Here is an 18,063-nt window from a genome sequence, read left to right as displayed (position 1 = left end):
ACAACAACTACAACACCAACAACCACTACTACACCAGCCACTACAACTACAACAACAGCTACAACAACTACTACAGCAGCAACAACGACTACTACACCAGCCACTACAACTACAACTCCAGCTACAACAACTACTACACAAGCCACTACAACACCAGCTACAACAACTACTACACCATCCACAACTACTACACCACCAACGACTACAACACAATCCACAACTACAACACCAGCCACAACAACTACTACACAAGCCACTACAACACCAACCACAACAACTACTACACCAGTAACAACTACAACACCTTCCACAACTACAACACAGGCCACTACAAGTACAACACCAGCCACAGCAACTACTACACAAGCCACTACAACACCATCCACAACAACTACTACACCAGCAACAACGACTACAACACCATCCACAACGACTACAAAACCAGCCACAACAACTACAACACCAGCCACTACAACACCAGCAACAACCACTACAACAGCCACAACAACTACAACACCAGCCACTACAACTACAACACCAGCCACAACTACTACACAATCCACTACAACATCAGCAACAACAACTACTACACCATCCACAACTACTACACCATCCACAACTACTACACCACCAACGACTACAACACCATCCACAACTACAACACCAGCCACAACAACTACAACACCAGTAACAAATACAACACCAGTCACAACTACAACACCATCCACAACAACACCAGTCACAACAACTACTACACAAGCCACTACAACACCAGCCACTACAACTACAACACCAGCAACAACTACTACACCATCCACAACTACTACACCACCAACGACTACAACACCATCCACAACTACAACACCAGCCACAACAACTACAACACCAGCCACAACTACTACACCAGAGACTACAACTACAACACCAGCAACAACCACTACAACACCAAACACAACTACTACACCAGCAACAACGACTACAACACCATCCCTAACAACTACATCATCCACAACAACTACTACACCAGCCACTACAACTACAACACCAGCCACAACAACTACAACACCATCCACAACTACAACACCAGCCACAACAACTACAACACCAACAACCACTACTACACCAGCCACTACAACTACAACAACAGCTACAACAACTACTACAGCAGCAACAACGACTACTACACCAGCCACTACAACTACAACTCCAGCTACAACAACTACTACACAAGCCACTACAACACCAGCTACAACAACTACTACACCATCCACAACTACTACACCACCAACGACTACAACACCATCCACAACTACAACACCAGCCACAACAACTACTACACAAGCCACTACAACACCAGCATCAACAAGTACTACACCAATAACAACTACAACACCATCCACAACTACATCACAGGCCACTACAAGTACAACACCAGCCACAACAACTACTACGCAAGCCACTACAACACCATCCACAACAACTACTACACAAGCCACTACAACACCAGCATCAACAAGTTCTACACCAATAACAACTACAACACCATCCACAACTACAACACAGGCCACTACAAGTACAACACCAGCCACAACAACTACTACGCAAGCCACTACAACACCATCCACAACAACTACTACACCAGCCACTGCAACTACAACACCAGCGACTACAACTACAACACCAGCAACAACCACTCCACCAGCGACTATAACACCAGCCACAACTACTACACCAGCCACTACAACTACAACACCAGCCACAACAACTACTACACAAGCCACTACAACACCAGCAACAACCACTACAACACCAGACACAACTACTACACCAGCAACAACGACTACAACACCATCCCTAACAACTACAACATCATCCACAACAACTACTACACCAGCCACTACAACTACAACACCAGCTACAACAACTAGAACACCAGCCACTACAACTACAACACCAGCCACAACCACTACAACACCAGCCACAACAAGTACTACACCAGCCACTACAACTACAACAACAGCTACAACAACTACTACACCAGCAACAACGACTAATACACCAGCCACTATAACTACAACTCCAGCTACAACAACTACTACACAAGCCACTACAACACCAGCCACAACAACTCCTCCACCAGCCACTACAACTACTGCACCAGCAACAACGACTACAACACCATCCACAAATACTACAACAAAGACTACAACTACTATACAAGCCACTACAACACCAGCCACAACAACTACTTCACCAGCAACAACAACTACAACACCATCCACAACTACTACACCAGCCACAACAAATACACCAGCAACGACTACAACACCATCCACAACTACAACAACACCAGCCACAACTACGGCGACTACAACTGCTACACCAGCAACTACAATTACAACACCATCCACAACAACTACAACACCATCCACAACAACTACTACACCAGTCACTACAACTACGACACCTGCCACTACAACTACAACACCAGCAACAACCACTACAACACCAGCCACAACAAGTACAACACCAGCCACTACAGCTACAACACCAGCCACAACTACTACACAAACCACTACCACACCCTCCACAAAAACTACAACATCAGCTACTACAACACCAGTCACAACAACTACGACACTGGCCACCACAACTAGTACACCAGCAACGACTACAACATCAGCCACAACTACTACACCAGCGACTACAACAACTATACCCGCGACTACAACTACAACACCAGCGACTACTACTACAACACCAGCCACAACAACTACTACACAAACCACTACAACACCAACCACAACAACTACAACACCAGCCACAACAACTACCACACCCTCCACAACAACTACAACATCAGCTACTACAACATCAGCCAAAACTACTACACCAGCGACTACAACAACTATACCAGCCAGAACTACACCTGCCACAACACCACCAGCCACAACAACTACTACACCAGCCACAACTACTTCACCAGCGACTACAACTACTACACCAGCCCCTACAACTACAACACCAGCTACAACAATGACAACACCATCCACAACAACTACAACATCAGCCACAACTACTACACAAGCGACTACAACTACAACACCATCCACAACTACAACACCAGCCACTACAACTACAAAACCAGCAACAACCACTACAACACCAGCCACAACAACTACTACACCAGCCACTACAACTACAACAAAAGCTACAACTACTACACCAGCAACAACGACTTATACACCAGCCACTACAACTACAACTCCAGCTACAACAACTACTACACAAGCTACTACAACACCAGCCACAACAACTACTACACCATCCACAACTACTACACCACCAACAACGACTACAACACCATCCACAACTACAACACCAGCCACAACAACTACTACACAAGCCACTACAACACCAACCACAACAACTACTACACCAGTAACAACTACAACACCTTCCACAACTACAACACAGGCCACTACAAGTACAACACCAGCCACAGCAACTACTACACAAGCCACTACAACACCATCCACAACAACTACTACACCAGCCACTACAACTACAACACCAGCCACAACATCTACAACACCAGCCACAACAACTACAACACCAGTCACTACAAGTACAACACCAGCAACAACCACTACAACACCAGACACAACAACTACTACACCAGCAACTACTACTACAACACCAGCTACAACAACTACTACAAAAGCAACGACTACAACACCATCCACAACTACAACACCAGCCACAACAACTACTACAACATCCACAACAACTACAACACCAGCCAGAACAACTACTACACAAGCCACTACAACACCAGCCACAACAACTACTACACCAGCCACTACAACTGCAACACCAGCTACAACGACTACAACACCATCAACAACTACTACACCAGCCACTACAATTACAACACCAGCCACTACAACTACAACACCAGCAACAACCACTACTACACCAGCCACTACAACTACTACAGCAGCAACAACTGCTACACCAGCCACTACAACTACAACTAAAGCTACAACAACTACTACACAAGCCACTACAACACCAGCTACAACAACTACTACACCATCCACAACTACTACATCACCAACGACTACAACACCATCCACAACTACAACACCAGCCACAACAACTACTACACAAGCCACAACAACACCAGCATCAAAAAGTACTACACCAATAACAACTACAACACCATCCACAACTACAACACAGGCCACTACAAGTACAACACCAGCCACAACTACTACACAAGCCACTACAACAACATGCACAACAACTACTACACCAGCCACTACAACTACAACACCAGCGACTACAACTACAACATCAGCAACAACCACTACACCAGCGACTACAACACCAGCCACAACTACTACACCAGCCACTACAACTACATCACCATCCACAACGACTACAACTCCAGCCACAACAACTACAACACCAGCCACTACAACACCAGCAACAACCACTACAACAACAGCCACAACAACTACAACACCAGCCACTACAACTACAACACCAGCCACAACAGCTACTACACCAGCCACTACAACTACAACACCAGCCACTACAACTACAAAACCAGCAACAACAACTACTACACCAGCCACTACAACTACAACACCAGCCACAACAACTACAACACCATCCACAACTACAACACCAGCCACAACAACTACAACACCAACAACCACTACTACACCAGCCACTACAACTACAACAACAGCTACAACAACTACTACACCAGCCACAACAACTACTACACCAGCCACTACAACACCAACCACAACAACTACTACACCAGCCACTACAACTACAACACCAGCCACAACATCTACAACACCAGCCACAACAACTACAACACCAGTCACTACAAGTACAACACCAGCAACAACCACTACAACACCAGACACAACAACTACTACACCAGCAACTACTACTACACCATCCACAACTACTACACCACCAACGACTACAACACCATTCACAACTACAACACCAGCCACAACAACTACAACACCAGTCACAACTACAACACCAGCCACAACAACACCAGTCACAACAACTACTACACAAGCCACTACAACACCAGCCACTACAACTACAACACCAGCAACAACTACTACACCATCCACAAATACTACACCACCAACGACTACAACACCATCCACAACTACAACACCAGCCACAACAACTACAACACCAGTCACAAATACAACACCAGTCACAACTACAACACCATCCACAACAACACCAGTCACAACAACTACTACACAAGCCACTACAACACCAGCCACTACAACTACAACACCAGCAACAACTACTACACCATCCACAACTACTACACCACCAACGACTACAACACCATCCACAACTACAACACCAGCCACAACAACTACAACACCAGCCACAACTACTACACCAGCGACTACAACTACAACACCAGCAACAACCACTACAACACCAAACACAACTACTACACCAGCAACAACGACTACAACACCATCCCTAACAACTACATCATCCACAACAACTACTACACCAGCCACTACAACTACAACACCAGCCACAACAACTACAACACCATCCACAACTACAACACCAGCCACAACAACTACAACACCAACAACCACTACTACACCAGCCACTACAACTACAACAACAGCTACAACAACTACTACAGCAGCAACAACGACTACTACACCAGCCACTACAACTACAACTCCAGCTACAACAACTACTACACAAGCCACTACAACACCAGCTACAACAACTACTACACCATCCACAACTACTACACCACCAACGACTACAACACCATCCACAACTACAACACCAGCCACAACAACTACTACACAAGCCACTACAACACCAGCATCAACAAGTACTACACCAATAACAACTACAACACCATCCACAACTACAACACAGGCCACTACAAGTACAACACCAGCCACAACAACTACTACGCAAGCCACTACAACACCATCCACAACAACTACTACACAAGCCACTACAACACCAGCATCAACAAGTACTACACCAATAACAACTACAACACCATCCACAACTACAACACAGGCCACTACAAGTACAACACCAGCCACAACAACTACTACGCAAGCCACTACAACACCATCCACAACAACTACTACACCAGCCACTGCAACTACAACACCAGCGACTACAACTACAACACCAGCCACTACAACTACAACACCAGCCACAACAACTACTACACAAGCCACTACAACACCAGCAACAACCACTACAACACCAGACACAACTACTACACCAGCAACAACGACTACAACACCATCCCTAACAACTACAATATCATCCACAACAACTACTACACCAGCCACTACAACTACAACACCAGCTACAACAACTACAACACCAGCCACTACAACTACAACACCAGCCACAACCACTACAACACCAGCCACAACAAGTACTACACCAGCCACTACAACTACAACAACAGCTACAACAACTACTACACCAGCAACAACGACTAATACACCAGCCACTATAACTACAACTCCAGCTACAACAACTACTACACAAGCCACTACAACACCAGCCACAACAACTCCTCCACCAGCCACTACAACTACTGCACCAGCAACAACGACTACAACACCATCCACAACTACTACAACAAAGACTACAACTACTATACAAGCCACTACAACACCAGCCACAACAACTACTTCACCAGCAACAACTACAACACCATCCACAACTACTACACCAGCCACAACAAATACACCAGCAACGACTACAACACCATCCACAACAACTACAACACCAGCCACAACTACGGCGACTACAACTGCTACACCAGCAACTACAATTACAACACCATCCACAACAACTACAACACCATCCACAACAACTACTACACCAGTCACTACAACTACGACACCTGTCACTACAACTACAACACCAGCAACAACCACTACAACACCAGCCACAACAAGTACAACACCAGCCACTACAGCTACAACACCAGCCACAACTACTACACAAACCACTACCACACCCTCCACAAAAACTACAACATCAGCTACTACAACACCAGTCACAACAACTACGACACTGGCCACCACAACTAGTACACCAGCAACGACTACAACATCAGCCACAACTACTACATCAGCGACTACAACAACTATACCCGCGACTACAACTACAACACCAGCGACTACTACTACAACACCAGCCACAACAACTACTACACAAACCACTACAACACCAACCACAACAACTACAACACCAGCCACAACAACTACCACACCCTCCACAACAACTACAACATCAGCTACTACAACATCAGCCACAACTACTACACCAGCGACTACAACAACTATACCAGCCAGAACAACTACAACACCTGCCACAACACCACCAGCCACAACAACTACTACACCAGCCACAACTACTTCACCAGCGACTACAACTACTACACCAGCCCCTACAACTACAACACCAGCTACAACAATGACAACACCATCCACAACAACTACAACATCAGCCACAACTACTACACAAGCGACTACAACTACAACACCATCCACAACTACAACACAGGCCACTACAAGTACAACACCAGCCACAACAACTACAACACCATCCACAACAACTACTACACCAGCCACTACAACTACAACACCAGCGACTACAACTACAACACCAGCAACAACCACTCCACCAGCGACTACAACACCAGCCACAACAACTACTACACCAGCCACTACAACTACAACACCAGCCACAACAACTACTACACAAGCCACTACAACTACAACACCAGCAACAACCACTACAACACCAGACACAACTACTACACCAGCAACAACGACTACAACACCATCCCTAACAACAACAACATCATCCACAACAACTACCACACCAGCCACTACAACTACAACACCAGCTACAACAACTACAACACCAGCCACTACAACTACAACACCAGCCACAACCACTACAACACCAGCCACAACAAGTACTACACCAGCCACTACAACTACAACAACAGCTACAACAACTACTACACCAGCAACAACGACTAATACACCAGCCACTATAACTACAACTCCAGCTACAACAACTACTACACAAGCCACTACAACACCAGCCACAACAACTCCTCCACCAGCCACTACAACTACTGCACCAGCAACAACGACTACAACACCATCCACAACTACTACAACAAAGACTACAACTACTATACAAGCCACTACAACACCAGCCACAACAACTACTTCACCAGCAACAACAACTACAACACCATCCACAACTACTACACCAGCCACAACAAATACACCAGCAACGACTACAACACCATCCACAACAACTACAACACCAGCCACAACAAATACACCAGCAACGACTACAACACCATCCACAACAACTACAACACCAGCCACAACTACGGCGACTACAACTGCTACACCAGCAACTACAATTACAACACAAGCCACTACAACTACAACACCATCCACAACGACTACAACACCATCCACAACAACTACTACACCAGTCACTACAACTACGACACCTGCCACTACAACTACAACACCAGCAACAACCACTACAACACCAGCCACAACAAGTACAACACCAGCCACTACAGCTACAACACCAGCCACAACTACTACACAAACCACTACAACACCAACCACAACAACTACAACCGCAGCCACAACAACTACCACACCCTCCACAACAACTACAACATCAGCTACTACAACACCAGTCACAACAACTACGACACTGGCCACCACAACTAGTACACCAGCAACGACTACAACATCAGCCACAACTACTACACCAGCGACTACAACAACTATACCAGCGACTACAACTACAACACCAGCGACTACTACTACAACACCAGCCACAACAACTACTACACAAACCACTACAACACCAACCACAACAACTACAACACCAGCCACAACAACTACCACACCCTCCACAACAACTACAACATCAGCTACTACAACATCAGCCACAACTACTACACCAGCGACTACAACAACTATACCAGCCAGAACAACTACAACACCTGCCACAACACCACCAGCCACAACAACTACTACACCAGCCACAACTACTTCACCAGCGACTACAACTACTACACCAGCCCCTACAACTACAACACCAGCTACAACAATGACAACACCATCCACAACAACTACAACATCAGCCACAACTACTACACAAGCGACTACAACTACAACACCATCCACAACAACTACAACACCAGCCACAACAACTACTACACAAGCCACTACAACACCAGCCACAACAACTACTACACAGGCCACTATAACACCAGCCACAACAACTACTACACCAGCCACAACTACTACAACACCAGCCACAACTACTACAACACCATCCACAACTACTACACCAGCGACTACAACTACAACACCAGCCACTACAACACCAGCAACAATCACTACAACACCAGCCACAACAACTACTACACCAGCCACAACAACTACGACACCAGCCTCCACAACTACTACACCAGCCACTACAACTACAACAACAGCCACAACAACTATAACACCAGAAACAACAACTACAACACCAGCCACAACAATTACAACATTGGCCACTACAACTACAACATCAGCAGCAATAACGACAACACCAGTCACCACAACTACTACACCAGCCACTACAACTACAACACCAGCCACAACACCAGAAACAACAACTACTACTCCAGCAACAACAACAACTACACCGGCCACTACAACTTCAACACCGGCCATTACAACTACAACATCAGCAACAACAACGACAACACCAGTCACTACAACTACAATACCAGCAACAACAAGTCCTACACCAGTAACGGCCACAACACCAGCCACAACAAATACTGCACCAGCCTCAACAACACTAGCAACATCTACTATGCCAGCAACAACTACAATACCAACAACTACTACACCAGCCTCAACAACACTAGCAACATCTACTATGCCAGCAACAACTACAATACCAGCAACAACAACTACTACACCAGCCTCATCAACACTAGCACCAACTACAATACCAACAACAACTACTACACCAGCCTCAACAACACGAGCAACATCTACTACGCCAGCAACAACTACAATACCAGCAACAACTACTACACCAGCCTCAACAACACTAGCAACATCTACTACACCAGCAACAACTATCACACCAACTGCAACGACAACCACACCAGCCGACACTACAACTCCGTCACCACTTGCAGCAACTTTAACAGCAGCAACCATCACTTCTACGCAAGTCCCAACAATGACAAGCACAGCAACAACTATGACTCTAGCTTTGACAACATCCACAGTAGCAATATCACATACAACACCATCAGAAACAATGACAACTGTGGCAACAACTTTGACTCCAGCCCCAACAAATTCTGCATTAACAACTACAACTCCAGTCCCTCTTACAACAACAGCTACAACAAGTACTACAACGGTTGCGACAACCTCTGCTTCTCCACATATTTATAGCATTTCAGCCAGCCTGCCAGAAGAGCCATTCACAAATGATCTAAATGACCCAAATAGTTCTCAATATAGAGAACTTGAAGAACAAGTTGAAGCTGCAGTGAGTAAAATTATACAGTTTGCATATACCATTATAATGTTACTCTTGTTACAATGTGCAAAATTGGACAATTTACACAAAAAGGCACATTTTATCAGTAAAAATGTTTCATAATTTCTCTGAAAATGTGTTTTTTAGCTCTGTATTCAAATGTCGCTTCCCTCTTGCAGTGTAACATCACATTTCAAGCAACATTTGGTGAAGAGTTTAGCCACTGCTCTGTAAATTCATTCAGGTAAAACATTTTCCACTACTTTTTTTTCACTATATTTAGTGCAGGATTGCTCATAGAAATCTAAACTGCGCACATCTTATTTTTAATTTAATTACAAGAATCTGATATTATTTACTCTTGTCTCCTTTGTTTTTATTTTACAGTCCTGCTTCTTCAGACTTGACACGGGTGAACGGAACTCAAGTGGACTTGGAAATTGTATTCAAACCAACAGTTTCAGTTTCAGAACTCCCACAAAACAGTGTCATTGCTCAAACCTTAACAAGTATAAATGGTTCCAGTGGTGTGTTCAACTTGACCATAAATCCCAACACAATCCAGGTCATATGTAAGTAAGCACAACAGTGTGTCACTGTCACTTGCATTTAAATCACCTGAAATAATGTGATGGCCTTTCTGTTTAATGCAATATATGATGGCAGAGAAAAAGATTCATTAGAACAGTTGTGTTAATGCTTTCACCAGTGTAATATGTGCAAGTATTATCTATTTTCTGGGCTACATCTTATGGGCCAAGAGAAAATATGTAAATTTTTTATTGGTTATTATACATTTCATTTTCATAAAAATTAAGTCATCATAATTCACCTCTATTTTTGTTCAAATGTTCACACAGCAAGTCCCGTTAAAGATGAAACTACAACTGCTGCAACAACAAAAACAACTCTGAATGCTGCAACAACAAAAACAACTGCAGATACTACAAATGCTGCAACAACAAAAACAACTGCAGATACTACAAATGCTGCAACAACAACTAAGATTGTGTCATTCAGGTCCCTTCTACAAACTTTTACAAACGACTTGCTTGACACATCATCTGAAGCTTTTAAAAATCGAGCTGAAAAGATAGAGTCACAGGTAAGTTCTATTTCTCTTTGTATCTGTGCGAGTGTGTGTGTGTGTGTGTGTGTGTGTGCGTGCGTGCGTGTGTTAACTGTGTCAAAAAACACCATGTATTCTGTTTGTGCAGCTTGGACCTGTGTGCCAAAGTGCTTTCCCCACTTCCTTCATTTCATTGAACGTGATTGAATTCAGGTAGTTGAACATGTTGCTCGATTTAAAAAAAGTTGCCTCAATCTGGATTTTCATTCACTTTTTTTTGTAATTCCTTTTGCAGAAATGGATCAATTATCAACTATATGCAACTTGACTTCCATAGCCCACTTGCTCCTAATATCACTCAGATTACAAGTGTTTTCCTAAGTGCAGCTTCAAATGTCACTGGCTTTGACATTGAAGGAAGCTCCATCACCATTGATGGCATCAGTAAGATATAATCTACTACTGAACTAGACTACTGAATTATTAATAATAATAATAAAAAACATTTAAACACATTTTTTCTTTTCATCTTCATACACAGGTTCAAGTGGAGTAAGCATAAACATCAGTCTTTTCACTGCATTCTGCCTGGTGCTGTTGTCACACCTGCTGTCAAACCAGCAATAGGATCTGTGCTGAAAACCAAGAATGAAGAGTGTATTTTGATGCCTTTGATAAAGTCACCATCATTTTAAACGTTGCATTGATCAGACACATCAATGACAGGAGTTGATTTGTCGTACTTTGACGAATATATATAAAAAGCCAAGACGGAATTACACAGCAAGAGCAAATAACAACATTTAACTTAGTCTTATTAACAGCTATTGTATGTAGTGCACATTTCTGTTGTCTCAAATATTAATAAAGGTCATGATGTCTTAATTTAATTGAAGGAACACATGCAGATGAGGTCATGGTGTAGGATATACCTAGCGAAGCATTGCACTGTCAGTAATCATATTTCTAACAAAGTATGTAATTTAAAAAAAATTTAATTAAAGTATATTGTAAAAAAAAAAAAATCAGTGTTCTCGTCAATGTTTTGTCAGAATCTTCATAATGATCATCATAAAAAGTTATTGAAAAAAGAAGTTTGTCATATGGTGTATTTAACCCTTGTGTGGCTTTGGGTTCAAAATTAGAATTGGAAACTTAAACCCAAGCAGATAATGCAATTCTCTTAAGTTTAAAATCAAAATACATCTTCAATGGGACTGATGCAGCATATGGCAGTCATCGTTTACATTATTAACTGTCAAACTGTCAAAGTAAATAATGTAATAACTGGCCAACATAAAAGTAAATTGGGTCGACAGGTCATTCTTGTATTTTCTTTGGCTGAACCATGATTTACCACAATATTTTACAGTACACTTTTTTGCAGAGATTTAAAACTTTAAAGGTGAAGTAAGTAGTTTATAGTGACATTTAGAGGAGAGGCTGACATTTACAACAACGAACTGCTCCTCTGCTCACCCCCTCCCTTCCCTGAGCGCTACGGTATCCTGAGCCGGTCAAATGTCGTCCTCGTCATCTTTCTCCGTGGTGCGGGCTTACGGTCAGGTACTGGTGTTCCTTTATCCGCTGTAAAATACAATTAAATCTGATCCTTCATTCTAAACGCGTAAAAAGATCCGCTCTCAGCCTCGTCTCGGCGCTCGTTTTGTTCTCTCTGGTTTGTCTATACAGGCTCCCGTAGAAACATGGCGTCGTGACAATGCAACAGCGGTGTCCCTTTAAAGCCACACAATGTAGAATTCAATTTTCAATTCCACAATTATTTTTGATGGTAGATCAACTTTCAACAGGATGAATGGCACCCCTGTTAAAGACTGAACAGGTCTGCATTACCTGCATTCACACTATGGAATTCCACTGGTTCGTTTTGGATGTTTTTTTAGCCCAAACCCCAGAGGGTTGTGTAGGTACAACAAATCCAGTTCACCAGAGGCAGGCTTTTCACACAACATAAATACGTTATGTAATTGATTTCCTTTTATTACTAAATTGTGTTTATTAATGTGGCAACTGTAAACATTTTAAAATACATATAATATTGCAATGGCCAATAAAAGATACAGAGAATAAACTACTCATTTAATCAGTATTTAATTAAAATAAGACCATAAACATCCTCAATGTTTTATACTTCTGTTCATTCATCATTCTTTCAGTGTTAGTGTTAGATATTCAGCATTAATGGCAGTGTCTGTACACCACATAAACTACAGTAATAACACCTGAAAGATGGAGGAAATGTTTTAAGGTCACCATGTGGTACATTTGTGCTCTGTCAGCTTTATTACTAGACTTTGTTCAGCGCCATCATCGTTAATTGTATAACATGCAGAGAATTTTTTCTTTGTCTGAGAATTCAAATCTGAAATAGAGAATACACTTTTTAATAAACTGCATTCAGAGTCCAATCCTCTGAACTGTGACTCTACACGAAAATGAGCTACTTGGTTAGTTGAAAGAAAATAACTCTCACATCATTTCACACAAATGCAAATGACAGATGATGCAGGTGTTTTCACCACTAACCATAACCCATATTATCAGCTTGAATTGATGGCATTTACATGTCATCATACAAGTAATGGGTAACGCTTTCTTTTACAGTCCCCTAATTACCAGGTATTTACCTGGTAAATTCATGGTAACACCAAAGTGTTACTAGGTAATTACCAATGGTAATAAGAAAGTAAATACAGTGAAACTGTTGCCAAAATACTGGGCATTTACCTGGTAACTATATAGTTAATTATAGCGTGTTATTACTGCTGTTAATAAGAAGGTATGTACAGCTAAACTATGGCAAAACTATGGTAAATGTAAGTGTATTATTGGGTTATAAACTGGTAATAAGCAGGTACCTAATTACTAGCTATTTACCCAAGGGGTAATCTAACAAACCTAACCCTAAAAATGTGTGTAATTACATGGAAACAAGCTTGGCTTTCTTTTACAGTACAGTTTTACTTTACTTACCGAGTACATTACCGTGCATTACCCAGTATTTTGGCAACTGTTTCACTGTATTTACTTATCTTATTACCCTTGGTAATTACCTAGCAACACTTTAGTGTTACCATGAATTTACCAGCTAAATACCAGGTAATTAGGGGACTGTAAAAGAAAGCGTTACCAAGTAATGATATTAGAAGAGAAAAATGTATGTCATATTACTTTGTTAACACAAAAAGTTATGCATTACCACTGCATAAGACCCACTGATGAATGTAGTAGTGATTCGAGAACTCCTATGTGCTGTGATGTAAAATATTTAGAACAAATTATTACAAAATACATGAATTACATTTTTGTAAATAATTACAAAACATAACAACATACATTATCTCAAGGATATAGAGAGGGGACGAGAAACCCAACAGTTCACACAATGAGCAGGCACATGGCATCAGTGGGGTGAAAAAAATGGGTGCTTAATTGGATCATGACATGTGTCACAGAGATTTATTTCTCAGATGTGAGAATTGATCATTGTAAGTCGCTTTGGATAAAGGCATCAGCTAAATGACATGTAATGGCATGTAAGTTATAGGTTTATTTATAAATTCAACTCACACATATAAGTCACATGTAAACACATATGTTTCATCCACAGCATCAACAATCAATTCACAGCTAGTTATTTAATCATCAGTATTGATATTGGGGATGCAACGGTACACTTTTCCCACAGTTCGGTATGCATCACGTTTTTTGGGCTACGGTAACAGTACGGTTTCGATATCTTAATATGAAACTACTCAGACTAGCAAAGGCAAAATTGCATTGTAAAAATAATTAAAAGCACAGATATACTCACACCACAAACTTTATTTAAACAATAGTGCACTATCAGATCAAATTAAACAGCAAACATAAAACCACACAAATTAAAAATAAATTAAGTTTAGTGCTATCCAATAAAAATAAACAACATTTTAACCCACTCACAGAAACTTCAACTACAAATACACCGTGCTGCTCCAAGTGAAAGAGACGGGTGATGACGATGTAAATGAGAGGCTTGCTCTGGGTGGCGCTGTAGAGCGAGTGTCTGTCGAATATCCAACTTCACTGCGCTGCATAGCAGATGCTTGCACACCGTGGTTTATTTGTTGACATTAATTTTCTCATTCTCATCATAATCTATGCTGAATCCTAAATAATCTCACACAGCAGATTTAAACAAAGTCTGTGCCGCTTCAAACTTCCTTTTTTCACAGTCTTGTTCACTCATGCTGATTGATGCTGAAGGCGACATGAGCAGAGCAACGCTGAGTGTGCAGTGCGCTCACGTCTCTGCTCCATTGTGTATTTTAATACATTTTGACGGACTGGAACGTACCAAAATACCGTTGTTTGCTGTTGCATATTGAACCGAACGATTCGGTAAAATACCGTTGCATCCCTACTTAATGTGAGACATTATGGTTTATTTAGAGTGTCCAATCCACCCAATCCCCATATTTCATGTTTTCAGACTGTAGGAAACCTGCAGAAAATCTACGCACACAGGAAGAACATTCAAACTCTATACAGAAATCCATGATCCAACCGGGGCTCAAACCTCAAAATCTTCTTTCTGCAAATATGCCCCAATATGAACTTATATAGAATTAGTTCATATTAAAAATATAGAATCTAAAAGGCTTTTATAGATCTTTATATTCGCAATAAAAGTAGCCAATATGTTTTAATTGGACGACAGGAGATCATATTATGTGATGTGACCTAAATTAGTTTTGTGGGAAAAAAGCCTGTATATATTATAGGTTGCTATTGGAAATGGATATTAAATATTGGTAAAAAAGTCAATATCAGACATCTGTAATCTTAATAATAATATGCAGGCAGTCTCCCTTCCAAGTATTATCTAGGCTCGACCCTGTTTAGCATTTGAGATGAGACAAGGTAATTTAGACTAATTATCGTCATAACCTGCAATCCCTGCAAACATTGCATCCAACATCATCCCCATTTCACAATGCAAAAGAAAGTGAAATAATCAATGTACTGCTAAAACACAGAGACCAAAAACATATCCAACACTCCCTTAACTGGCCACATACCAAAATCAAATACATTCCTTCTTGTGTCATGCCTTCTACCCAGCGAGTTTGACACATAAGTTTCATACTTCCTTTTGTAATCCTGTAAAAACAATGAGCAAACAAGCTGACATGGGTAATAGCATATCTTTCTCAGGAATTGAACCCTGGGATGTCAGACAGCATTAGTATTGTTGTGTTATTTATGTTCAATACATCAATTTATTACATTCAAAGTGCACTGTTCTAAAACAATGTTCACTAACTCACTTCAACTAAAAATGTCCAATGTAGTCTCCTTTAACAAACAAGTAAAACCAGCCAAACCAGGAAATAAAACTCTTAAGCGATGCTCGTCTGCCAGCAGCTTGACTTGGAATCAGATTAAGGAATGCAAATGCAAGTAGGTCCTGAGACAGGTCTAATGTAATGTAAAGGAGATATTACAACATTTAATGTACTCTTTAAAGCCATGTTATTTTGATTTTAGGAGCTGCTGTGGAGATTAATCAGGTATAGGTCAAAAGACTGTGTTGCTCCAAGGTCCAGTGGCTTCTGACCTTATATCAATCTTGTAGCCAATTAAAATTAGTTATTTTAAATACCATCAGTCACTGGTCAATATTGCCTTTTCTACATCACATTTGCAACACAGAGTATGAATTTAGAAAATAGCTTTACATAAACTTAAAGTATCTTCATAGAAACTGTATACATAAGTGTATATATATATACGTATATGTATATATGTATATATACATATATATGTATATATATACGTATATATGTATATATATATACACATATATACGTATATATATACACTTATATGGATATATATACATATATACGTTCATATATATATACACTTATACATATATGTATATATATACATATATACATATATATATACATACATACATATATACATATATATACATATATACATATATATATATATATATACATACATACATATATACATATATATATATATACATACATATATATATATATATACATACATATATATATATGTATGTATATGTATATATATATTTTCGCATTTTATCGTACACTGTACCTTTTAACTCACATCACAAACTTGTACTTGAGACATGTTTTATTAGCTTGTAATCTTCAACCCGACAGTGTTTACGGAGCCAGTGATTAGTTTGGCATAAATTCTGTTGACTGACAGTTAAAATGTATGATTTTTTTTTATTGATTGATTTTTAATAAATGTACACCAAGAGCTAAATC

This window comes from Microchirus variegatus (genome assembly GCF_963457635.1).
Source record: "Microchirus variegatus genome assembly, chromosome: 2".
NCBI classification, from domain to species: domain Eukaryota; kingdom Metazoa; phylum Chordata; class Actinopteri; order Pleuronectiformes; family Soleidae; genus Microchirus; species Microchirus variegatus.
The sequence above is the reverse complement of the archived record's forward strand: the minus strand, read 5'-3'. Positions refer to the sequence as shown.